Below are 27,027 nucleotides of genomic sequence, written 5' to 3'. Positions count from 1 at the left end.
TATTTATTCACGCATTAACTGTAAAAAGCATCTGAAAAAAGCTTAGTCTTTAATCTAGTTTTAAAAATTGTGATAGTTGGAGCGTTTTTAATGTTTTCTGGAAGCTGGTTCCAGAGATGAACGCCAAAATAGTTAAAAGCAGCTTCCCCTTGTTTTGTTTTGACAATAGGTTTTAATAGAAGCTGTTTATGTTGTGATCTAAGGGGTCTTGGTTGAGTATACTCTTGAAACATATCACAAAGATATTTAGGTCCCATCCCCTTTATTGACTTAAAAACTAATAAGAGTGCCTTAAAATTAATCCTATATCTAATTGGTAGCCAGTGTAAGGACTTTAAGATTGGAGTAATATGATCTATTCTTTTGGTTTTAGTAAGGATTCTGGCTGCACTGTTCTGTATCATTTGAAGCGGTTTTAAATTCTTTTTAGGGAGTCCTGTTAAAAGCACATTACAATAATCAATCCTACTAAAAAATAAAAGCATGTATGATCTTTTCAATCTTTTAAGCTTATTAATATTTTTAAGATGAAAATATGCTGATTTTGTGATTGTTTTTATGTGATTATTAAAATTTAGATTATTATCTATTAGGACACCAAGGCTTCTTACCACTTCCTTTGCTACTAAACCCTTTGTTTCTAGCAGGGTAGAGATTTTACATCTTTCCTCATTTCTTCCAAAAACGATAACCTCAGTTTTATTTTTATTAAGCTGGAGAAAGTTCTGTGACATCCAAATATCTATTTCTTCAATGCACTGACAGAGAGTTTCAATGGGGGTATAGTCATTAGGCATTAGAGGTAAATAAATTTGTGTATCATCAGCATAACTATGGTAAGAGATTGAATTTTTCTTTATGATTTTACCAAGTGGTAGCATATAAAGATTGAATAACAGTGGACCCAAAATTGAGCCCTGGGGAACTCCACAGGTCAAAGATGTTAGTGTTGAGGAACAATTTCCAATTTTAACAATAAAACTCCTGTCACTAAGATATGATTTTAGCCAGCTGATCACAACACCGGTGAAGCCAACCCAATGTTCCAGTCGATGAAGCAATATGTAATGGTCAACAGTATCGAAAGCCGCACTGAGATCCAATAATACTAAGATGGATGCCTTGCCTGCATCTGTATTTAGTCGGATGTCACTTGTGACTTTAGCAAGAGCTGTTTCTGTACAATGGTGAGTCCGGAAACCTGACTGAAAATCATCTAGGCAGTTGTTAAAGGCAGGGTAGGTAGGACTTTATAAAAATAAAAGATCCAAATTTGTTAAAACTTTCTATATATATCAATACATAATTAAAATGTAAGTACTCTGAAAAAAAGAGTATAAAAATCAAGTGACTCTAGACAGTTTAATCTGTATTAAACACAGCTCATTATTTAGATTCGGGACGAATCAAAGGATTGGCTTAGGCGACTGTCACTCTCTCGCAACCATGGCAACCACCCTTTTGCCACGGGATCTGCCCCCTTGCGCGCGCACGTTTGATTTGAGGAATTCGAGAGGCACGGAACCTAGGAATAGCAAAACAATGGCAGAGAAAGAGCAATCAAAATTCACATTACCGGCATATGCAGTTAGCGAAGGCAAACAAGGCAAAAAAAGAAGACAGTACAAGAAAAGGTAATGAACAAAAAGTCTTTGGATAAACAAAGAAATAAAACGCGTGTCAATATCGGCGTAGCTTTCCAGCGACCACCCCGTCCTCAGCCTCTACTTCCTCGGACCCTAGTTGCACGCCACGGCCTCTTGCACGACCTCCTGCTTCGCCCTAAAATTATTTTTATTTTACAAAAGGACATTTTACAAACCTACGTTTTGCGCATGTGCTCCTGCACGCACTTTTCCAGTCACAACACAGCAATCAGAGGAGGACGCCCTGAAAACTGTAATGCTGTTCTCTTTCTTCATAACTCGTACTGAGAAGGTTTGAGTTGCAAAGGAATTTGTGACTGTTTCACCTGTTCAACCACATCAAAGTTTCGTAATTAGTAAGTCTGTGCTTTTTCTCTTTTTGTTCTTATGTGCTGAAGTGCTGCTGTGCCTTGGTGAAACGGTGTTTGTACGTGAAGAGCTCTTTTCCAAAACGCCATAAACCTAAAAAGCTGCCTCAAAGAACCAGCAAAAGTAATGATTATGAATGTGTAAAATATTGCAATAAGACATTTTAATTGTTTATTAACTTCTGTGTCGGCTGCAAAGATGAAGTTGACGATATATTGACTCGCGATCTTCGCAGTAGGCTAGTGAACGCATGCACCGGAGAAATGCACATTTATTAGGCTACATAGTTTTATTTTGTTTTGGATGGTTTTGTTTAGAACCAGATTTCTGTAAATATATTTCACATTTTTTAGGCCTGTGAGGCGAGGCTACGTTTCGGTTCACGATGATATAATCTCCAGTTCAAGCACCTTATGTTGTGATTGATAGCCTATATTTACTTTATGTATTTAATCCAGGAATGAAAATATTAATGAATTAATGAAAAAAAAAAATTAAAATTAAGATACAATTAATACAAAACGAAATTCGTTTTAAAGAAAGGCTTTGTGCTTTCTGTTTTGAGGTCTCTGTTAAAGTTTGAAAGTCTTAGTGCAGCTTTCAGAGCGCTCGCGTCCATAATGGAGAACTGTCAAGTAATATTGTTTTTTCCTCATAAATGCAAACACGAAAAATAAAAGACAAAAACTTTTTTAAAAAGACAAACCATAAATTTAGAAAAAAAAAAGAAAAAAAGATGGATTTATAGCGTTTTGGGGGGGAAAATGAATGGATTTATACCGTTTTGAAAATGTTTTTTTTTTTTTACTTTGAATTGATCATCAACAATATTGTTGTTTGATTTAATAATCACTGTTGCAAGAAGTGCCTAGTTAAGTTTTTTTTTTTTTTTTTTTTTGTAAGTGGAAAAAGTAGGGGCTGCCACAGATTATGTTTAGTTAGCTCCTTTATTGTTTTTTCTATAGCCTACAATAATATAGGTCAAATGCAGCAAGTCAAAAGACCAACTGGACCTTCTTTGCCAGTTTGCTCACATTTCTTTGAAGGATGGCAAAAATATCGCCTGAATATCGATATCTAGATATTGGAAAAAAATATCGAGATATTCATTTTTGTCAATATCTCCCACATCCCTACATGCAGAACACCATATATGTTATGAATCTTACACGAAATTCATCTTCATCACAATGTAACTGATGGTAATGGAAAAAAGTGTATCAATGCAACCTGTTTTTAGCTTATATAACTAGCTCGTTAGCAAATCAAAAAATATATATTTTAAATTGACCAATATCAATATGCTAGCTTGATAGTGAGTACTAAAATACATCTTATTTGTTTATATTCATAAGTAATTAGCGTTAGATTTTTTTATTACATGTGATTCTGACATGATGTCACTACATGCACTGTGCTCCTTCCTCTCTGCTTGTCTCAGGTAAATAATGCGTCTTCAGCTCAGCGGTTGGAGTCGCGCGTTCATGTGTTTTGGGGGCGTGGCTTTGGAAGGAGCCCAGAAGGGAGGGGGTGGAGTGAATGGAAATAATGAACTGTCTTTAAAACAGTCGTGAGAGGTCTACAGACACTCGATTTTTATACTTTCTTTTTCAGAGTACTTACATTTTAATTATGTATTGATATGTACATAAAGTTTAAACAAATTTGAAAAAGAAGTTTTTTAGACCATTCCTACCTACCCTGCCTTTAAGTTTTAAAAACGATGTAAGTTGATTAAAAACTATTTTTTCAATAATTTTGCCAATGAACGGTAGGTTTGAAATAGGCCTATAGTTGCTTAATATGGATGCATCTAAGTTATTCTTTTTAAGAAGTGGTTTTATAACAGCAGTCTTTAGGGGTTTAGGAAATGTGCCCATTTGTAAAGATGAATTTATAATGTTAAGCAATTCTGGTGCTATAATATGAAAAACAGATTTTAGAAAGGTGGTGGGTAGTGTACAAGTGGAGGAGGTGAGGCTTTGTACTGTTTTATTAAGTGTTTCAGTATCGATCAAACTGAAATTAGCCATCCTGTTTAATGTTCCTGTAGTTATTTGTTCTGATTGCATAATAGTATGCTTTTGATGTATTATATTCAATCTAATTTGATCAATTTTAGATTTGAAAAAGAACGCAAACTCATTACACTTTATGGTCGAGATGAATTCAGGTGGTAGTTTTTGAGGGAGGGTTGTCAGTTTTTCCACTGTCGAGAAAAGAACTTGTGCGTTATTTCGATTTTGATTGATAATGTTAGAAAAGAACAACTGTCTTGCTTTACCAGTTTCAATGTTGAAGTTTTGAAGCTTTTCCTTGTAAATATTATAGTGTACTGGGAGTTTGGTTTTACGCCACTGTCTTTCTGTCTTCCTACATGCAGACGAGATGTGGATGGGAACCTGCAGTGGTGGTTCACAAGAGAGATGAACCTCGGTCTTATACAGCGCAAACGCCAGCAGGAAAGACATTCAGGAGAAATAGACGCCACTTGAGAAAGATACATCAGAGTCTGTGCAAAGATGTTGATCCTGATGAGCATTTGGAGGAGACTTCCACTCAGGCACCCGACCAGCAGAACAATCACCTGTGAAATCTCCGGTGAGAGTGGAAGAGCAGCCGGCATGCCATACTAGAAGTGGAAGAGAAGTAAAACGGCCAGCTAGATATAATGATTATGTTGTGGACACGTGAAAAAAGAAAAGACAAGAAAAAAACAGAAAAGGGAAACAGTATTCGGTAACAGAAGACACAATGTATTCTCAAAGTAATTTTATTGGACTATTGTTGTTTACTGTGAACACTTAGAAGTAAATATGTGGTATGAAGTTTGATTAGTTAAATTAGTCAAATGTTTAATTAAAGTTACTGTTTGATAGATTTGAATATTTACATGGGGAGATTTGAGTGAACCAGTCTGAATGTAAATATTAAATCGTAGTTTTGTTAAAAAGGGGGGATGTGGTGGATTTGATTTGACACTCTCTGTGTCTGATTAAGTTGACTTATGTGTTAGACTGATCATCTGTTGATTGCTCATGTCTGTGTCTTGAATGAGAGTTCAGTAAAGAAGGATGCACAGCACTCAGAGTTTTGGTCTCATCTCTCATGGTGTGTTATTAAATATAAAGATAAGACACAATTAAACATAAAAGGACACTAGAATACAACAAATACTGCCCAGGGAGGAAAGTTTAACAAATATGATTGAGTCAGAAGTCGTAATTTCATATCTTCCCCATACAATTATTCTAAAATGTAATGAACAACATATTTCTGCCTCATCATTTGACAAAAATACACATTGGATCGCAGTCAGAAGTTATTAAAAACTGTCAATGGTGATTGATAGTTACTTTTTAATAAAAGTGTTGTATTAATCTCATTATTTGTCATATGTAGCTTGAAGTTAATTGTAGCTATAATTTCTCTGTTATCCATATATGTTTCATGAAATATTTTATCAAAAGAAATCACATGAGTTTGTAAGAAAATGTTTCATTAATCATTCAGTGTTTTTAATTGTAGCAATATAATTTATGTCAGGATCAGAATGATGTGGGCGGCCAAGCCATGAAATGCCAGCCCAGAGTAAAGTAATGCCACAAACTTACACAACGGTGTTCAGGTCATCTTTTTCAGGCAATAACTCCATCTGCTGAATCGAAGCTTTTCCTTCCAAGCTTGCCCGCTGCACTGGTGACTTTATGTGTCTTTTGTTGTAGTCCTTAAAAAGCGATTTCTTTAAAAGCAAATCTCTCCCTTTGCTTTGAACTTTGAGTGTTGTAACTTTGCAGATGTTGTTTATGCTCAAACAGCAACATTACACACTAACTAATGTTAGAAAAGTGAAATAACCAACCACGCCTTTAAAGCTATTTGAAGCGTCAAGTTCAAATTATTTTACCTAAAATGATTTAGGCCTACTATTTTGACCGCAACCATAGACATCTGTGTTTATCTGAAATATAAACTTTTGTCCAAGTATTATTCTATAGGCTATACAATCATTTTAATGTTTGTTAAACAGAAATAATGTTGAAAATACTTTTGTTTAATATAAATAATAATAATAGCTTATAAAAAACTAGAATACTGGTAGAATATTTAACTGCAATATTTAATTAGACATGATGAACTAAATAGTCTGCAACAACAACAAAAAAAATAAAAAAATAATAATAATAATAACCTGAAATGCTGTATTGGACTCGAATCGTTGACTCTCTTCATTAAGAACGATTCTCTAGAATGAATCAGACTTTCCAAAGCAAATGAGAGAGAGGACCGTTTAGATGAACCGATTCCAAAGAACAAATCTTTTTTTTTTTACTCTTTTTTTTTTTGTTTATTTTTTATAATTTTTTATTGAAGGTAACATTGGGTACAAACGTGTAAAACCATCAATATACAATCAAACATTTATACAGACATACCATACCAGAGACAAAGAACAAAAAATAATTAAAAAATTAAAAAATAAACATACATACTAAATAGAGGAGGAAAACTAAGAATATTAAGAGGATTTGGGAAATAGGTCATAATATTTACACAAAAGTTTTCCATTCTTCTTGTTCTTTACAAACTTGTGTGATTTAAGAAGCATATTAAGTTCCAAAATATAATGTTTAAAACATAAGGAAGACTTATAAAATTTCTGCTTGTGTATAAAGAACTTAGCATATAAGATTATAAAATGTAATACAAACTCCAGGGTGCCATCTTGTGGGAAACAAAAGTAACAGATAATATCTTTCAGGGTGAATGAGTGAGTTATATTTTGAGATTGGAGAAAGTGAGTACCCAAATCTTCCCAAAACCTTTTGGTAACTGGACAATTAAAAAATAAATGAGGAATGGTTTCAGTGTCCTGTTTACAAAAGCTGCAGCATGTGTCAATGTCTAGAAACTTAGCAACAAAACAATTTGTAGGGTAAATGTTATGTAAAAGTTTAAAGTGGACCTCTTTAGCTTTATTAGAGATACAGTATTTGTGAGGAATCAACCATGTTTTTTTCCAATTTATTTCACTTATTAAGGAATTCCAATAAAACATCCCCCTTGGAGCAATGGAGTTACTCTTTTGCAAATGTCGGCGAATATGCTTATTGTTACATTTTTTATCAGACAGTTCTACACCATCCAACATAAGTGAAAGCTGTCTGAAATCTTTGCTTCTATAGCTCAGATGATTTTTAATTAATTGTCTGATTCCGATAGGGATGGCATCAGTGATAGATTTAAAATCTTTAAAAGGTATTGGGAAATCATGAGCTTCCATAAGTTATGTTTGTCCATCAAAAAATAGTCTAACTTTGTGCGTATCAACTATATATTTTATATTTTTATCAAATTTCTTAGTGTCCCACATTAGGAAATGTGGTTTCCAAATCCGGGACAGTATGATCAGCCTAATGTGGGACAGTACTTCATTGAGTCAAAAATGTGTGGTGGGGCATGGTTTGTGGGACAAACATGGTTATTTACATGGTTTTAGTCTTGTAATGCAATATTACAATACTGTTAATGCAGATTTTTACAGTCATGTGAATTTTTTATTCTTGGAGGGCGGTTTGAAGGCTCTTTTGTGCGTGTGCATGCCTACATACGTGTGTGTGTGTCTCTCTCTATCTCTCTTTCTCTCTCTCTCTCTGTGTGTGTGTGTGTGTGTGTCATGTATGTGTAAAAGGTATAGTTGACTTAAAATTAAAAATAGCTCTGAATTTAAAAATGCCGTAGAAAACCAATAAAGCAATTCCACTTTATTTTATGCATCTGATTAATTCAATGAAATGCATTTTAGATCACAATGGTAAAGGTGAGAAAGACAGAGACAGATTGTCAGATGCAGAAAGAGAGGCAGAAACAGGTAAAGGATAAGCGAAAGAAACTTAATCAGTGGAGGCAGGACAGGATGAGAGGAGCCATAGAGGAGTATAGGCAGATTGTTGAGGATGGTGGGGTCCCTCAGCTGAGACTGTTGGCCAGGGCATGGAATGTCCCTAAATCTACTCTCCAGTGAATCTAAAATAAAAGATTTTACTATTCTACATGTATCAATGTGATTTTTTGGTGTTTTATCATAGATTCAGAATCAATACACTGTTAAAGAAGCAATCACTGCAGCGCTCTCTTTTATTTTATTCTTCTTTTATTCTTCTTTAATCTTTTTGTACTTCTTCTTCAGGTAACTTAAATACTTCGATCTCGAGTAGTAACATTGTTTAATGCAACACTGATGAGTTGTACGGATTGAAAGTAGTTTATTTTAGTTTAGTGATAGTGTGTCATGTGTTAGCATTTCTGAGCACATGGTTAGCATGGATGCCTCGCGATCAGCGCGTTAGCCCGTTATACGAGAGAGAGAGTCATGTATGTCAACGTTGTTTGAATATATAAGAGTTTATGATGTTGTTTCAGTTTTATGAGTTATCTGAAACGTGCATTTGGGTAATTAACTCCTTCATGTCTGTGAATTGAGTTAAGTTATGCATTTCCATAGTTTTCATCAATCTTGTAAGTGACTTTATTGTAGTAAATACATTGGACACGATGGAGTGAACATTAGTTAGACATGAGCATGTAATTGATATCTCAGCTGCATTGTTGTCATCAATTTCATACTGTCATTTAGTGGGTCCAGGTAAATATTTAGTCTGAAAATGTGTTTTCTCTTTGTACAGAACAAGTATCACTGTCAGTTGTAAATGCCACACATTTCTAGTGGGATGAGACATGCTTGAAGTTACTTATTTACAGCTAGTCATTACTTTGTAAGAAAAGTGATATATGCACTGATAATGTAATGTACTGAGCATTTGTTATTCATGTATGCTTTTATTATTGCCATTCAGAATCAATACACTGTTAAAGAAGCAATCACTGCAGCGCTCTCTTTTATTTTATTCTTCTTTTATTCTTCTTTAATCTTTTTGTAGCCTACTTCTTCTTCAGAGGTACTACAAAAACAGCTTATTATGTAGGTAGCCAATGTGCCTGATGCTTTCACTTGATGCAAACGTTCGTTTTTGTGATTAAAATACATGTAAAATATTACCATAACATCTGTCTTTCTGTGTGCGGAAATTTGTGTAGCCGTGACAACGAAACACGTGCATGCGCGCCTGTGTTAAGTGCGCTTGTTTCTCCCAGTTTCTCCGTGCGCGCTGATGCACTCATCCTGTTGACATTTCCGAACGCCTTCCTACAGTTGTATCTGTAACTTTGCAGATGTTGTTTATGCTCAAACAGCAACATTACACACTAACTAATGTTAGAAAAGTGAAATAACCAACCACGCCTTTAAAGCTATTTGAAGCGTCAAGTTCAAATTATTTTACCTAAAATGATTTAGGCCTACTATTTTGACCGCAACCATAGACATCTGTGTTTATCTGAAATATAAACTTTTGTCCAAGTATTATTCTATAGGCTATACAATCATTTTAATGTTTGTTAAACAGAAATAATGTTGAAAATACTTTTGTTTAATATAAATAATAATAATAGCTTATAAAAAACTAGAATACTGGTAGAATATTTAACTGCAATATTTAATTAGACATGATGAACTAAATAGTCTGCAACAACAACAAAAAAAATAAAAAAATAATAATAATAATAACCTGAAATGCTGTATTGGACTCGAATCGTTGACTCTCTTCATTAAGAACGATTCTCTAGAATGAATCAGACTTTCCAAAGCAAATGAGAGAGAGGACCGTTTAGATGAACCGATTCCAAAGAACAAATCTTTTTTTTTTTACTCTTTTTTTTTTTGTTTATTTTTTATAATTTTTTATTGAAGGTAACATTGGGTACAAACGTGTAAAACCATCAATATACAATCAAACATTTATACAGACATACCATACCAGAGACAAAGAACAAAAAATAATTAAAAAATTAAAAAATAAACATACATACTAAATAGAGGAGGAAAACTAAGAATATTAAGAGGATTTGGGAAATAGGTCATAATATTTACACAAAAGTTTTCCATTCTTCTTGTTCTTTACAAACTTGTGTGATTTAAGAAGCATATTAAGTTCCAAAATATAATGTTTAAAACATAAGGAAGACTTATAAAATTTCTGCTTGTGTATAAAGAACTTAGCATATAAGATTATAAAATGTAATACAAACTCCAGGGTGCCATCTTGTGGGAAACAAAAGTAACAGATAATATCTTTCAGGGTGAATGAGTGAGTTATATTTTGAGATTGGAGAAAGTGAGTACCCAAATCTTCCCAAAACCTTTTGGTAACTGGACAATTAAAAAATAAATGAGGAATGGTTTCAGTGTCCTGTTTACAAAAGCTGCAGCATGTGTCAATGTCTAGAAACTTAGCAACAAAACAATTTGTAGGGTAAATGTTATGTAAAAGTTTAAAGTGGACCTCTTTAGCTTTATTAGAGATACAGTATTTGTGAGGAATCAACCATGTTTTTTTCCAATTTATTTCACTTATTAAGGAATTCCAATAAAACATCCCCCTTGGAGCAATGGAGTTACTCTTTTGCAAATGTCGGCGAATATGCTTATTGTTACATTTTTTATCAGACAGTTCTACACCATCCAACATAAGTGAAAGCTGTCTGAAATCTTTGCTTCTATAGCTCAGATGATTTTTAATTAATTGTCTGATTCCGATAGGGATGGCATCAGTGATAGATTTAAAATCTTTAAAAGGTATTGGGAAATCATGAGCTTCCATAAGTTATGTTTGTCCATCAAAAAATAGTCTAACTTTGTGCGTATCAACTATATATTTTATATTTTTATCAAATTTCTTAGTGTCCCACATTAGGAAATGTGGTTTCCAAATCCGGGACAGTATGATCAGCCTAATGTGGGACAGTACTTCATTGAGTCAAAAATGTGTGGTGGGGCATGGTTTGTGGGACAAACATGGTTATTTACATGGTTTTAGTCTTGTAATGCAATATTACAATACTGTTAATGCAGATTTTTACAGTCATGTGAATTTTTTATTCTTGGAGGGCGGTTTGAAGGCTCTTTTGTGCGTGTGCATGCCTACATACGTGTGTGTGTGTCTCTCTCTATCTCTCTTTCTCTCTCTCTCTCTGTGTGTGTGTGTGTGTGTGTCATGTATGTGTAAAAGGTATAGTTGACTTAAAATTAAAAATAGCTCTGAATTTAAAAATGCCGTAGAAAACCAATAAAGCAATTCCACTTTATTTTATGCATCTGATTAATTCAATGAAATGCATTTTAGATCACAATGGTAAAGGTGAGAAAGACAGAGACAGATTGTCAGATGCAGAAAGAGAGGCAGAAACAGGTAAAGGATAAGCGAAAGAAACTTAATCAGTGGAGGCAGGACAGGATGAGAGGAGCCATAGAGGAGTATAGGCAGATTGTTGAGGATGGTGGGGTCCCTCAGCTGAGACTGTTGGCCAGGGCATGGAATGTCCCTAAATCTACTCTCCAGTGAATCTAAAATAAAAGATTTTACTATTCTACATGTATCAATGTGATTTTTTGGTGTTTTATCATAGATTCAGAATCAATACACTGTTAAAGAAGCAATCACTGCAGCGCTCTCTTTTATTTTATTCTTCTTTTATTCTTCTTTAATCTTTTTGTACTTCTTCTTCAGGTAACTTAAATACTTCGATCTCGAGTAGTAACATTGTTTAATGCAACACTGATGAGTTGTACGGATTGAAAGTAGTTTATTTTAGTTTAGTGATAGTGTGTCATGTGTTAGCATTTCTGAGCACATGGTTAGCATGGATGCCTCGCGATCAGCGCGTTAGCCCGTTATACGAGAGAGAGAGTCATGTATGTCAACGTTGTTTGAATATATAAGAGTTTATGATGTTGTTTCAGTTTTATGAGTTATCTGAAACGTGCATTTGGGTAATTAACTCCTTCATGTCTGTGAATTGAGTTAAGTTATGCATTTCCATAGTTTTCATCAATCTTGTAAGTGACTTTATTGTAGTAAATACATTGGACACGATGGAGTGAACATTAGTTAGACATGAGCATGTAATTGATATCTCAGCTGCATTGTTGTCATCAATTTCATACTGTCATTTAGTGGGTCCAGGTAAATATTTAGTCTGAAAATGTGTTTTCTCTTTGTACAGAACAAGTATCACTGTCAGTTGTAAATGCCACACATTTCTAGTGGGATGAGACATGCTTGAAGTTACTTATTTACAGCTAGTCATTACTTTGTAAGAAAAGTGATATATGCACTGATAATGTAATGTACTGAGCATTTGTTATTCATGTATGCTTTTATTATTGCCATTCAGAATCAATACACTGTTAAAGAAGCAATCACTGCAGCGCTCTCTTTTATTTTATTCTTCTTTTATTCTTCTTTAATCTTTTTGTAGCCTACTTCTTCTTCAGAGGTACTACAAAAACAGCTTATTATGTAGGTAGCCAATGTGCCTGATGCTTTCACTTGATGCAAACGTTCGTTTTTGTGATTAAAATACATGTAAAATATTACCATAACATCTGTCTTTCTGTGTGCGGAAATTTGTGTAGCCGTGACAACGAAACACGTGCATGCGCGCCTGTGTTAAGTGCGCTTGTTTCTCCCAGTTTCTCCGTGCGCGCTGATGCACTCATCCTGTTGACATTTCCGAACGCCTTCCTACAGTTGCTTAATAAAAGCGGGCTTTCCACACAAACAAACGTACATGTGTCATTAGTATTAGACATTTTTTAGATTTTAACTGTCGGTTTCGGGTAAGGCTCGGACATAAATATCTGTATGCCTGTCGGGCTCGGGTCGGGTTCGGTTACTGCTCTGTCGGACGCGGGCCGGGCTCATATCCGCACTCTAGTGTGAAGACCATCCGAAGGCCAGTGACATAGAGTTTTAACCAGTTTGATATTAAGGAGTTAAATACATTTTAAACAATGCAATCCTGCAACTTTTTAGCCTAATATGCTTATGAAATGTTTGTCCATCAAAAAATAGTCTAACTTTGTGCGTATCAACTATATATTTTATATTTTTATCAAATTTCTTAGTGTCCCACATTAGGAAATGTGGTTTCCAAATCCGGGACAGTATGATCAGCCTAATGTGGGACAGTACTTCATTGAGTCAAAAATGTGTGGTGGGGCATGGTTTGTGGGACAAACATGGTTATTTACATGGTTTTAGTCTTGTAATGCAATATTACAATACTGTTAATGCAGATTTTTACAGTCATGTGAATTTTTTATTCTTGGAGGGCGGTTTGAAGGCTCTTTTGTGCGTGTGCATGCCTACATACGTGTGTGTGTGTCTCTCTCTATCTCTCTTTCTCTCTCTCTGTGTGTGTGTGTGTGTGTGTGTGTGTGTGTCATGTATGTGTAAAAGGTATAGTTGACTTAAAATTAAAAATAGCTCTGAATTTAAAAATGCCGTAGAAAACCAATAAAGCAATTCCACTTTATTTTATGCATCTGATTAATTCAATGAAATGCATTTTAGATCACAATGGTAAAGGTGAGAAAGACAGAGACAGATTGTCAGATGCAGAAAGAGAGGCAGAAACAGGTAAAGGATAAGCGAAAGAAACTTAATCAGTGGAGGCAGGACAGGATGAGAGGAGCCATAGAGGAGTATAGGCAGATTGTTGAGGATGGTGGGGTCCCTCAGCTGAGACTGTTGGCCAGGGCATGGAATGTCCCTAAATCTACTCTCCAGTGAATCTAAAATAAAAGATTTTACTATTCTACATGTATCAATGTGATTTTTTGGTGTTTTATCATAGATTTTTCAGTGTCCCACATTGGGGACACGTTCTGTCCCACATTAGGAAGCTGCAGTTTTTCTCAGACGACTTGCAATAAGAGCACTAATATGTCTATAATTTATCTTATGAATGGGTTATCTGAATTGTCTCTTTTGATTTGATTAGGACACATCCTGGGTTTTTTAAAATGGTATTGGGTGTGGATTTAATGTTTTGGTTACACATCGAAATATGTCACAGAAGTCTGAAGTGCAAAAAATGTCCCACATTAGGGCAATTCACCCTATATTTATACTAAATGTTTGGGCAACTGTTTTTGATAACACATACAACAGGTTTATAGAAAATCAACAAAAAAATCTATAAATAGGCCTACTTTAATCATTTTTCAGGAATTGTTGATTTTTTTTAAACGCTTAAAAGTCTGAAACAGAATATCAAGATATTTTATTATTTCGCACATGATGGTGAAAAGTAAAAAAGCCCCACCATGTTATATGTGTATAATAAATATTTTTGAGTAGCCTATAACAAACAAAAATCCCTTCTAGATTATTGTATCCCTTGAGGTAGCCCCCACAAAATGGTTGAAGACCCCTGGTAAATAGTAACTATGTTTTATAATTACAAGTTTGTGTAATTTGGGGTTTCTGTAGCCAGTGACACTTCATTATTTGTATTTTATGGCATTGCACATTTTTTGGGCTGTTTTTTAGCCCCAGTCCGTCCCTGCTGGACCGTAACTTATTGATATATTTTCTGACATGAAGCCTCGCAGTCACGAGATGAGTTTTGCTCACTTACACGATCGATATTGTTTTTTGTTTTTTTTTAAACCGCGACTAGACGCGCAGCATAATGTGTTTTATTATTGTTACTATTTTTTTAGACTGAGTAGGGGAGAGCCGGTGTAATAGTGTGAAAAATGTATAATTCATCAAACTTCTGCTCCTCAATCAGTTGCAGAGAGAGATTGAGCTTAATAATGAGATGATCCATATTTCATTAAAGTGGGGAAGGTTGGAATATTAAATTCACTCAGAATGGAAATTGTAATTGTTTTATCCAGCAATTGGTTTTTGTGCTTATCGAACATTATAATTGCACTACTGCCCTGTACTGTATAAGTTTGACGATAAAGATGTGTTGTGTTCTCTTGTGTTACTGATTTGGTATAAACCCCTTCAACCAATGGTACATTCCTCACGTGTTGCACTCTTCAGTTTGCAGGAAGCACTCTGAAGAGAGGTATGTGTCTCTGGTAATAGACAACTCGAGCAAGGTTTTAGAGCATATTAAATAGAGGTTACAACGAAGTCCAAACAAAATATGCTGGTAATACTGTTAATGACCCTGTTGTGTGTTAAATAGATGGTTCTATATGTTTAATCAAGTATATGAACTGTATCAGAGAATGTCTAATATGGCGAGAAGTTTCACTCTCACTACACTTCCGGCTTCTGAACTGGTTGCAGTTCCACTCTGATTCCATATGAGGGCGCTCACAGGACGAGTGCAGAATGAATGGAGGTCAATGGCGGTATACCCCTCAAAATCCACTTTTCTCAGGATATAATTTTTTGTCTAGTAATTTGAATGTTGTATTCGAAAGGAGATGCAAAGAAATTACACATTGCTGGGTGTTAGATTTTTTAGAGTCACTTATTTGATTTAAAAAAAGTCTTTCAAAATGTCAATGACGTCAGAATGCTGACGTCATTAGCAGAATGCTAGCGTGTTATGGGCAACAACAACTCAACCTGTAAGAAATCAAAACGACATAAGTACTCGTTCATTCAACTTTCGACCTAAAACCCATGTTGAACTTGCAAAATCTACAATCACATCTGAGATTTCTCAACGGCAATCGGGTGAAAGAGACAAATTTAGCCGTCTAGCCCCATTGACTCCCATTCATTTTGCACTCATGGCGAGCGCCCCCAGTGGAACTCTGGTGGTACTACAACCAAAATTCGGTACAATAGGGCTTAATAGGGAGTGGACAGGCTCTCCGTAGACGGGCTCTGACTGTATAGAGAGCCTAAGTCCCGCCCCTCCGCTTCCGGCTCATGGGACCTTATTTCGGAAAAAATATGTAAGTCAATGGCGAGAGACAACTTATCTTTTTATTCCGTCTGAACTGTGCCCTGAACTACACATATGATGTTTGTCAATTTAAAAGGTAATTATGAAAGTCAAGAAAGTCGCAGTTTGTCATAAAACAGAAGAGTAACGTTTAGTTTTATGTGAAAATCGCTCAATGAACTACATCTCTCGTCTCCCACTATGTACGTAACAAGATCCGTTGCTCGTATGTGTGCAGTCTGGCTCAAAACACTCAGGCATGACGGCGTAACGTTACGATTATAATGTAAGACTATAGAAAAAATGACAGACGTTAGCTTCAGTAAAGTTAGCTTCATTCATTGAGAGAAAAGGTATGACGTCTCATGTGCGCCTTCTGGGTTTGTAGTCTTTGTAATTACGTATTTTCACAGTCTTATACCTCAGCAGTTTTACATCAAGCTGCGACTTTCTTGACTTTAAAATGTATCTTTTAAATTGACCACCATGGGACCTTATTTCGGAAAAATATTGTATGGTAGTCAATGGCGAGAGACAACAAATATTTTGATCTCGTTTGAATTGTGCCCTGATTTACACATATGATGTTTGTCAATTTAAAAGATACATTTTAAATTCAAGAAAGTCGCAGCTTGATGTAAAACTGCTGAGGTATAAGACTGTGAAAATACGTAATTACAAAGACTACAAACCCAGAAGGCGCACATGCGACGTCATACCTTTTCTCTCAATGAATGAAGCTAACTTTACTGAAGCTAACGTCTGTCATTTTTTCTATAGTCTTACATTATAATCGTAACGTTACGCCGTCATGCCTGAGTGTTTTGAGCCAGAATACACACATACGAGCAACGGATCTTGTGACGTACATAGTGCGAGACGAGAGATGTAGTTCATTGAGCGATTTTCACATAACACTAAACGTTACTCTTCTGTTTTATGACAAACTGCGACTTTCTTGACTTTCATAATTACCTTTTAAATTGACAAACATCATATGTGTAGTTCAGGGCACAGTTCAGACGGAATAAAAAAGATAAGTTATCTCTCGCCATTGACTTCCATACATATTTTTTCCGAAATAAGGTCCCATGAGCCAGAAGCGGAGGTCCCGCCCCCTTCCGCTAACCCCGCTGGACCTCTAGGTTGAAAAATCGTCAATGCAAGTGAATGGGAGAAAATAATTATTTTCTGGTCCCGTTTGAATTGTGCCATGAATGTGAACATATGTTGTCTGTGAATTTTTTATATACTCTTTAGTGTGAAGAATGCTACAATTTAGCGGGTAGAAGTTTGATACGGTTAGACTTTGTGTGAGAGCACTTTGTGGACTACAACTCTTCGCTGCTTTCGACGCGTTTGAAACGTCACCACCATTCGCACACGGACACTAGCTCACGGATCCCGCTAAACATGATTGTCTTTGGTGCACTTCACCGCCTTCTTTCAGGGAGAGGACAAAATCGTTGAGGTTGGCGAAAACCACGGGTAAGTCAACTTTATGGGGTGACGTCACATAGGCGACATAGTCTTTCTCGTTATGTGTTTTTCACAACTGCTAGCCGAAGAATCATACCATATACTGTCAAACTCGTAACATGAAAGATTATATAAAAAATTCACAGACAACATATGTTCACATTCATGGCACAATTCAAACGGGACCAGAAAATAATTATTTTCTCCCATTCACTTGCATTGACGATTTTTCAACCTAGAGGTCCAGCGGGGTTTTACGGAAGGGGCGGGACTTACCAGCTCTATAATTAGGGTGACCACCCGTCCCGCGTGGCGCGTGCGCGCACAGCGTTTGAAGCCCAATTCATGCGTCCCGCAAATTGAGACCGTGTCACGCATAATCTATGCTTGCTAAAAAAAAAAAGTTGGCAGCCAAACGAACATTACTTGACAGTTCAGCACGCTACTGTTGCCACACCCACCCCTCAGTTGAACTGCTAACTAGGTTGTCGTCAACTTTTTCGTTGTTGTCATGACAGCGCACGCACGCGCATACCAGACACAATGGGAAGGAACTTTTAGATGCGCGCTTTCCAATTCTAAAAATGGAGAAAGAGACTGAGTCTGAGAGGCACCGCCATCATCAATTAAAAAGAGAAGGTGTGGGTACAAGAAAGACTGGGAAAATGAATATTTGTGTCTGAAAGGTGTTGAGGGGGATTCCGAGAGGGCTTTTTGTGACCTTTGCAAAACGTCCTTCTCAATCGGACATGGAGGGGAATAGGCTACGATCATACGATGTCAATCGTATTTTTTTTTAAATACTTTTTTTTTTACTGTTCCTGTTGAGCAACTACAATTCCTGTTAATCCTATAATTTTATATTATAATTTATTTAAAGTGAATAAATTGTAATGAAAAAGAAATAAAATTAAATAGTAAATCGTAAGTGGAAGTGCATCTGTCAATTCATTGAATGTTCAAAATATTATGAATCTTTATTTAGAAAAAAATACACATTGGTTGGCCTATTCATGAGCATACATCAGCAATTACACATGTTTAGGGGAATAGGGCATTATTAATATACCATGTAAGGTGGTATGTGCTAGAAATGGGTAAACCACTATCAGTGAGTCTGCCCGTGGGGTGGGGGCACCGCCGCGCCAGGCAGTGTCCCACATTGTCCCTCAGAAACATACCCCTTGTCCCCCCTTGGGCTTATTAGCAGGTGGTCACCCTATCTATAACATCTGCAGTACCAGTTAATGTCCATGTTAATTTTCATAAGTATGAGGACGCTTGTTAATGTTAATCTGAGTTTCACATAAATCTGTTTGATGACACGAGTAGTTAATCTTTGCTGCACAGAGTGAAATGCGCGCCGGTAATCGGCGTGCATTATGGGTAATGTAGTTCATGACTTAAAGCACGTTATGTGAGGAGAACTCGGCAACTCTAGCGAACTCTAGTCACTTCTTCGCTGATTTTCCCTTTTGTTGTCGCATGTTTTCCCCACGAGCTCCCCCTACAGCTGTGGGCGGGCGTATATTTCACAACACGGTCGTAAAAAACTCACTTGTGGCGGCCTCCTCCCCCTCTCTACCGCTGCTCATGTGCGTTTGTTTTGATCGGAGCAAGCCAACTGTATCGTGTGGAGCTATGTCTACCGAGGTGGGTAATCATGCGTGTGTGTTTATGTCGAATTGCCATAAAGCAATTCGTGTTTCGCGCTCGTTCTCGCTTCTCACGAGACTTCCAATTTCTATCTTGCCGGTGTGGTGAACATAGACAGTAAAAGAAAGGTGGTGAATAATACGGTTACCCAAGTTGCAAGGTTGGTTTTCCGCCTGGGAACGCTGGGGGGAGCGGGGAAAGTCACCAATATCACCAGAACAGGTTGTTTAACCATCCAAATGATTTCTAGACAGTTTTATTAAGTTAAAAAAGTTACCAAGTTCTCCTTTAAGGAGAAGAAACTGAAACTCTGTATTGTTACTTTGATTTTGTAAATTCGCCAGCATACTTGAAATATTGGACAATGTAAATAACTGAATGATGTATTTGCAGATTGTCGATCCAGATTGTTGATCCAGAACAGACGATTGTAACATTGTCCCATTTTATGCTTGCGGGTATGAGTTGTATTCATTTAGTTTCATTGTTTTATTAATTTTCAGAATTCATAAATGTTATTAATTCTACATAAAATACTGTAAAGAAAATACATCTTGTAATATATGTGGGAGTTTGCGGGAAGCACTCTGAAGAGAGATTGTCGATCCAGATTGTTGATCCAGAACAGACGATTGTAACATTGTCCCATTTTATGCTTGCAGTAAACACACAAAAGTGAGAAGGCTTCGCTGGTGTCTGTCTTTATTTGGGCTGATCCTGTGGTGCGTCCAGCGGTCCGGTTACACCGGGACGATTGAAACGCGCGACGGATGAGTGCGGTAAGTGAATTATTTCGTGCGGTAGGTTACTTTTTTTTCTTTTTTTTTTACTAACAAGTTGTATTATTGTTTCATGTGGCATTTTAATGATAATACGGCAGGTGTATTAGTACTGCAACACATCCTTAAGTGTGCAATATCAGAGTTTTTCTACATGGGGAGGCTGCAGACTAGGGGCCTCATTTATAACCGTTGCGCTCGCACAAAACATCCCCTGAAAGAGGCGTACGACACTTCTGACGCATAAAGGCCTCATTATACTTCTGCGTCGGACCTACGCCGGAGCCTATACGCCGTAGGCAACGTGTTGGTTTTAATTTATACTTCTGTGTCGTTGTCCGCGTTGACGCGTACCTAGGGAGCGTGTGAAACCCCGAGGGAGGGGTTCTGGCAGACCAATCACAGCGCTTGTGTCCGCGTAGAATTGACGCGTTGTTACATTTTTGGAGAGGTGCACGTCAGGGTACGCCGTAGGGTACGCGCGCTACACACAGCCTACGACGTAGCTACGGCGGCAGTTCGACGCAGAAGCATAAAACAGGCTTTCCCAGCTAACACAAATACGTGACTGTTACGTAACTGCAACGTAATCTGGTGACCAAACTTTCGTCGTGGCGACGTAACTAGTGGCAACCGGAAAAGTGAAATTCCTGGATCCGTTGCCACGACGTAACTTTGTAACGTTGTCAGTTAGTAACGGCGACGTCGTGGCAACGTTGTGGATCGACAGTCGTGTATTGGTAACCAGTTGGTCATTTTAGTTTTTAATAATATGGGCGGACATGCAGTGGTCTAATTTAACTTGTCCTCATTGGCCCAAAACTATTTTAGAGACTTTTTCAACGACATATGAATGATACAGACTCAGAATTTGGTTAATTTAGTTAATTTACTATAGAACAAAGCACAAACAGCAGAAACAGTATGCAAACAGGTTATACATTTAAATGAACAAGGTTTTCCCCAAAAGCTTGAACATCTAACTACTCCTACACGTCTTCATTTTGGTGGCCCTAATAACAAAGCAAGAATAAGAAAATAAAAATGCAAGAAAAAAGAACAGTTGAGTGTTTTCCCATTTAACATTTAAATACACAAAGCAATTAGCACTGAAAGATAGAATCTGTATAAGCAGACAGTTTTGTTTAAAATCGTTCATATTTTTTTCTAAACATTGTCACAAAGTTATGTTGTGGCAAGTGCATTATTTCCTTTTAAAATAATTTGATAACTTCATGACATGTATCACTATATTCTATAAAACCTTAGTTTGAAATCTTTTTTTTTTTTTTTTTACATTTAATACATATTTTGTTTTTCTTCTTCTGAAGTCGTGATTACTATGTCCATTTATTTAAACTAGGAAACTAGGCCTATTTATGATTATTCCTGAAGGCAGCATTAAACCCCCAAAATGTCAGGTGGTGGTGCAACTGTCTGAACAAATGAACAGACTAAGAAAACAATTTAAAATGGTGTCTTAATAATAATATAAAAAAAACTATGCCATCATTTTAGGTTTGAAGCCTTTCATATAATTGTTTTTTTATAAATATCAGTAGGTTTAAAGCTGTTGAGGTAATTGAGAAACTTTTGTCCAGCAATTTGTATATTCTCAAATGTTATTATGAATTTACAAGGTAATAACAGTAAACATGATAATGCATCATCCAGAGGAGCCTAACTGATCTCTTTGGCAGAGTGAAAAAGTTTGTAGAGCTCTCTCAAATACTGATAAAAACTGCTAATTTCAAGTATGGGTAGGTTGGTGGTACACTTTTCATGTCAGGTGGTACAACTACAATACATAATATTTTTGTTGTACCACCTGACATAAAAACTTAAATTAGTTTAAACGCTTTAAAATATAATTTAACATCTGAACATTTTTTAAACACATTGTCTTCAAGAGTGTTGATGTCATTAGAAGTCTTCCCAAGTGAGGCTGGATCTGAACTGGAGCTGCTGTAATCTCTAGTAAAATATGCTGAGCATCCTGAGATAGAAACAAGGAGACAACAGGAGAAAGATTAGCATTGCTGCTGTTCATATTATTTCAGGCAAAAGATGGTCATGTGAACTTTTTACTATTTCATCACGTATAGTGCAAGATTATGAGATGTGTTAAATGAATGCTTGGCTAAAGAGATGTGTCTAGATTTAAATTAGGATAGTGTTTCTGGGCCCCAGACATTATCAGGAAGGTTATTCTAGAGTTATTCCCTTACATTCTATTGAATTAATAGGAAATCATCTGATTTTAATGAGAAAACATGGCCTAACGAGTCAGCATTTTGATACTTGAATACTATACATTCCTACAATGCAAACATCCTAAACATTTCTGAGTATTATCAATGTTGAAAACAGTTGTGCTGATTAATCTTTTTGTGTAAACCAATGTAAGAGTTTAATCCATTTTCCTTTTTCTCTCTCCAGGATTCATTGTAAAATAGACCCAACATATATAAAAAGTAGTTTACACTACTGTTCAAAAGTTTGGGTTCAATAGAGTAAAAACAAAAACGTAAAAAAATCATATTGTATTCAGCAAGGATGCATTAAATTGACCAAAAGAGAGAGTAAAGATTTCTGTTTCAAATAAATGCTGCTTTTTTTCCTTTCATTCATCAAATAACCCTGAAAAACAAACAAATATGAAGCAGCACAACTGTTTTCAACACTGATAATAATCATAAATGTTTCATCTAGTTTTAGTTTTACTTATGCACTTATTCATATTGCTCATACAGTGTCACTTACTTCTGGATGTCAAAACTTTCTTAAAATAAATTAAACAAATAAATGTAAATGCAAATATGATAATTTAAAAAATAAGAAATAACAGATGCATGGTGATATACAGTAGGTGCCAAAATATTGTGAGAAAATGGATATTAAGTTATTTAATGAGTTTCCTCACTTCACCTGTTTCCAACTTCTCTGGCAGCAGCTTTCTTCAGAAATATTGAAGTCGTGGAGCTTCCCCTCTGTTGTAGAAGGATTATTGTGTTGCTGCTGAAATCACAGAACTATTTTTATCAATTTGTGTTAAACATTGAGCTAGTTTCAGCCAATTTTCACACTCCATGTAAGTGACGTCATCGAGTAAGTTACGTTTATGTTAAATAAATACGTTTGTTAAATAAATTAGCTCACTTCCAAACTAACTTATTTTTTTACAAAACTATTAAAACCTCTCATCTACCCATAAGATGTGATTAAAAGCCTAAACATTCATATCAAAAGTTCAAGCTATGAAGTTAGCATAACGTTAACGTTATCTCTTCTGAAAACGGTTGAGATGCTAACGGACTTTTTCCGAAGACACTAAACCATTTATATAAAGCAAATATTCAACAGAAGCGTGTCAATTACAAGTAAGAGAAGTGTCAAGAACAGTTGTGTGTATTATCTGTGTGTTTTTAGAGACTAAACTCACCTGAAAACAGTGAAAACAACAGCGAGAGAGGGAGTTCAGCTGCTTTGTCAGTTGCAATCTGGGGCGGTCGGTCGGTGACGCGCCGTTTCCATGGCAACTCATCTCCGCTCCAGTGTTTGAGGGCGACTCGAAGGTTCACGCGCACGCCCATTAAAACGTCAAAGCCACGCAACATTTACAAACATAAACATCTGTAATTATAACCTTAATTACTTGAATAAAATGAACGTCTTTCAAAAGTACGGAATACTAAACAAACAACTGAAACAAATAAACTATTTCATAGAAATGCAGTCTGATAAGATGGTAATGAAATTACGGTCCCGTGACGTTGCAGTTACGTTGCCAGTAAGTCATGAAATTACCAAGTTATTACGAATAGAGTACGTATCTGGAACGTTGTTGGTTATCTTGTAACCTTAGGAGGACGTACTGACGACGTTGTGGGTTGGTAATATGATAGTAATGAAATTACGGGCCCGTGACGTTGTAGTTACGTTGCCAGTAAGTCATGAAATTACCAAGTTATTACGAATAGAGTACGTATCTGGGACGTTGATGGTTATCGTATAACCTTAGGAGGACGTACTGACGACGTTGTGGGTTGGTAATATGATGGTAATGAAATTCCGAGCATGCGTCGTTGTAGTTACGTTGTCAGTTAGTAAAGTCATGACGTGACCAAAAAGTACGAATAAATTACGTAACTGTTACGTCGTGTGTTAGCTGGGTTAGTTGTGTTTTATAAAAACAAACTTGCAGTAGGGGTAAAATCCTCGCACCTGCACGCAAACTCTGCCCCATGCGTACGAACGTTTTGGAGATGGAGCGTTTTGGCAACATCGATGGTGAGTTGGAGTTTGTCTTTTTGGTCACTCTTAGACAGATAATCTAAAGAAACTTATACATATACAGTGAGGAAAATAAGTATTTGAACACCCTGCCTGCTATTTTGCAAGTTCTCCCACTTGGATTTGATTTTTTAACTATTTATTTGTATGATACAGCTGCAAATAAGTATTTGAACACCTGTCTATCAGCTAGAATTCTGACCCTCAAAGACCTGTTAGTCTGCCTTTAAAATGTCCACCTCCACTCCATTTATTATCCTAAATTAGATGCACCTGTTTGAGGTCGTTAGCTGCATAAAGACACCTGTCCACCCCATACAATCAGTAAGAATCCAACTACTAACATGGCCAAGACCAAAGAGCTGTCCAAAGACACTAGAGACAAAATTGTACACCTCCACAAGGCTGGAAAGGGCTACGGGGAAATTGCCAAGCAGCTTGGTGAAAAAAGGTCCACTATTGGAGCAATCATTAGAAAATGGAAGAAGCTAAACATGACTGTCAATCTCCCTCGGACTGGGGCTCCATGCAAGATCTCACCTCGTGGGGTCTCAATGATCCTAAGAAAGGTGAGAAATCAGCCCAGAACTACACGGGAGGAGCTGGTCAATGACCTGAAAAGAGCTGGGACCACCGTTTCCAAGGTTACTGTTGGTAATACACTAAGACGTCATGGTTTGAAATCATGCATGGCACGGAAGGTTCCCCTGCTCAAACCAGCACATGTCAAGGCCCGTCTTAAGTTTGCCAATGACCATTTGGATGATCCAGAGGAGTCATGGGAGAAAGTCATGTGGTCAGATGAGACCAAAATAGAACTTTTTGGTCATAATTCCACTAAACTTGTTTGGAGGAAGAAGAATGATGAGTACCATCCCAAGAACACCATCCCTACTGTGAAGCTGTACTGCACTGTATTAAGGAGAGGATGACCGGGGCCATGTATTGCGAGATTTTGGGGAACAACCTCCTTCCCTCAGTTAGAGCATTGAAGATGGGGCGAGGCTGGGTCTTCCAACATGACAATGACCCGAAGCACACAGCCAGGATAACCAAGGAGTGGCTCTGTAAGAAGCATATCAAGGTTCTGGCGGGTTTAGGGTCTCCAGACCTAAACCCAATAGAGAATCTTTGGAGGGAGCTCAAACTCCGTGTTTCTCAGCGACAGCCCAGAAACCTGACTGATCTAGAGAAGATCTGTGTGGAGGAGTGGGCCAAAATCCCTCCTGCAGTGTGTGCAAACCTGGTGAAAAACTACAGGAAACGTTTGACCTCTGTAATTGCAAACAAAGGCTACTGTACCAAATATTAACATTGATTTTCTCAGGTGTTCAAATACTTTTTTGCAGCTGTATCATACAAATAAATAGTTAAAAAATCATACATTGTGATTTCTGGATTTTTTTTTTAGATTATGTCTCTCACAGTGGACATGCACCTACGATGACAATTTCAGACCCTCCATGATTTCTAAGTGGGAGAACTTGCAAAATAGCAGGGTGTTCAAATACTTATTTTCCTCACTGTACATACATTATACGCATATATCTTATCTAACGGCAGATTAAGTAGAACCGTAAAACTTTATTATGAGTCCTAATCATAAATACAATGTATGTTCACAATAACAGTTTAAAAAATAAAATGATTTAAACTACGTTTTATTTAAAATTGATTAAATATGCCATTCTCATTAATGGTGTTAAACATTTAAACTACATGAAATCATTACTGAGAAGTTACAACATTTTTATATTCAATAAATAGAAATATTTGTTGTGGATGCAATGCTTTTGAACACTTTTGCTCTGGCATGCTGTGTTTTAATGTTTTAACTACAGAGATAATTTCTTATCATGATAATAGCAGATTGTCTGAGAAAATAGTTTAGTGGAAATAATGCACAACAAGGTCTATCTGTTTCCATTAAAAATATGAATCAATTAAAATGACTATTTGGCCAGTGGAAAAGATTGAGAGAAACTTTCTCTGAAATGTATTTTACACTATTTAATTTATTTATTCAAAAACAAGGCAAGGATAGGCTACTAAATGATTTTTATTAATGAAATGTGACATCCGTATCTCATACTTTCCTAATGTCTGGTACCGTTAAACATGTTATCACCAGTGTTGGGAACGTTACTTTAAAAAAGTAATTAGTTATAGTTACTCACTACTTGTTCCAAAAAGTAACTGAGTTAGTAACTGAATTACTCTATAATAAAAGTAACTCGTTACCAGGGAAAGTAACTATTTGCGTTACTGTTAAAAAAAAAGAAAAGTTGCTATATGTCAAAGAATTTGGAAACACTTTGCAGTTTGAATGTCCTGTATAAACAAAATTACTGAGTATGTTTTTATGTTTTCACTGTTCGATCGCGTCCGCGCCTCACGCACACACACACAAATCGCGCCCGCACCTCTCACACACACAAACGCACACACACACACACACACAAATCGCACCCGCACCTCTCACACACACACACGCGCGCACACACAAATCGCGCCCGCACCTCTCACACAGACACACACACGCGCGCGCACACACACACACACAAATCGCGCCCGCGCCTCTCCCTTTCTCTCTCACACACACACACACACACACACACACACCACATTCCAGCATTCCAATCTTTAAATCGCAGCCTGCTCCAGAAGGCGGGGCTACAGATAAAGAACCCGCGTATCTAACAGTAGTTCCGCATTACATTAAATAATTTGCACGCGAGTTTTATTTATTTTTATACCGTGTATTCTCTGTGTAAATGTATGCACCGAACCGTGACGCCCGTAACGTTTCGGTTCAATACGAATACATGTACCGTTCCACCCCTAGTTCTTGCCTTTGTTTGACCTCAATGAATTTGAAGTAGTATCTCCAGTCCTTGAAAATGCCAACTTTTCATCGGATTGCTCCTGACTCGCCATCCCTGCTGCTTCATCAAATCTCTGTTTAGCTTGTGTGTGTGTGG

General features: G+C 36.6%; 1 protein-coding gene across 1 annotated transcript in view; it reads left to right on the top strand.

Moving 5' to 3' along the window:
• Window positions 1-19,444: 19,444 nt before the first annotated feature.
• Window positions 19,445-27,027, top strand: part of LOC311298681 (NACHT, LRR and PYD domains-containing protein 1 homolog) — a 31,442-nt gene continuing 23,859 nt past the window's right edge. Inside the window, exon 1 of the mRNA XM_084421810.1 lies at window positions 19,445-19,753. The gene's annotated coding sequence lies outside the window, so the exon portion shown is untranslated. The remainder of the gene's footprint in view (window positions 19,754-27,027) is intronic.

This window comes from Rutilus rutilus, assembly GCF_951802725.1.
Source record: "Rutilus rutilus genome assembly, chromosome: 10".
NCBI classification, from domain to species: Eukaryota; Metazoa; Chordata; class Actinopteri; order Cypriniformes; family Leuciscidae; genus Rutilus; species Rutilus rutilus.
This window is presented reverse-complemented; position numbering and strand designations above follow the sequence as displayed.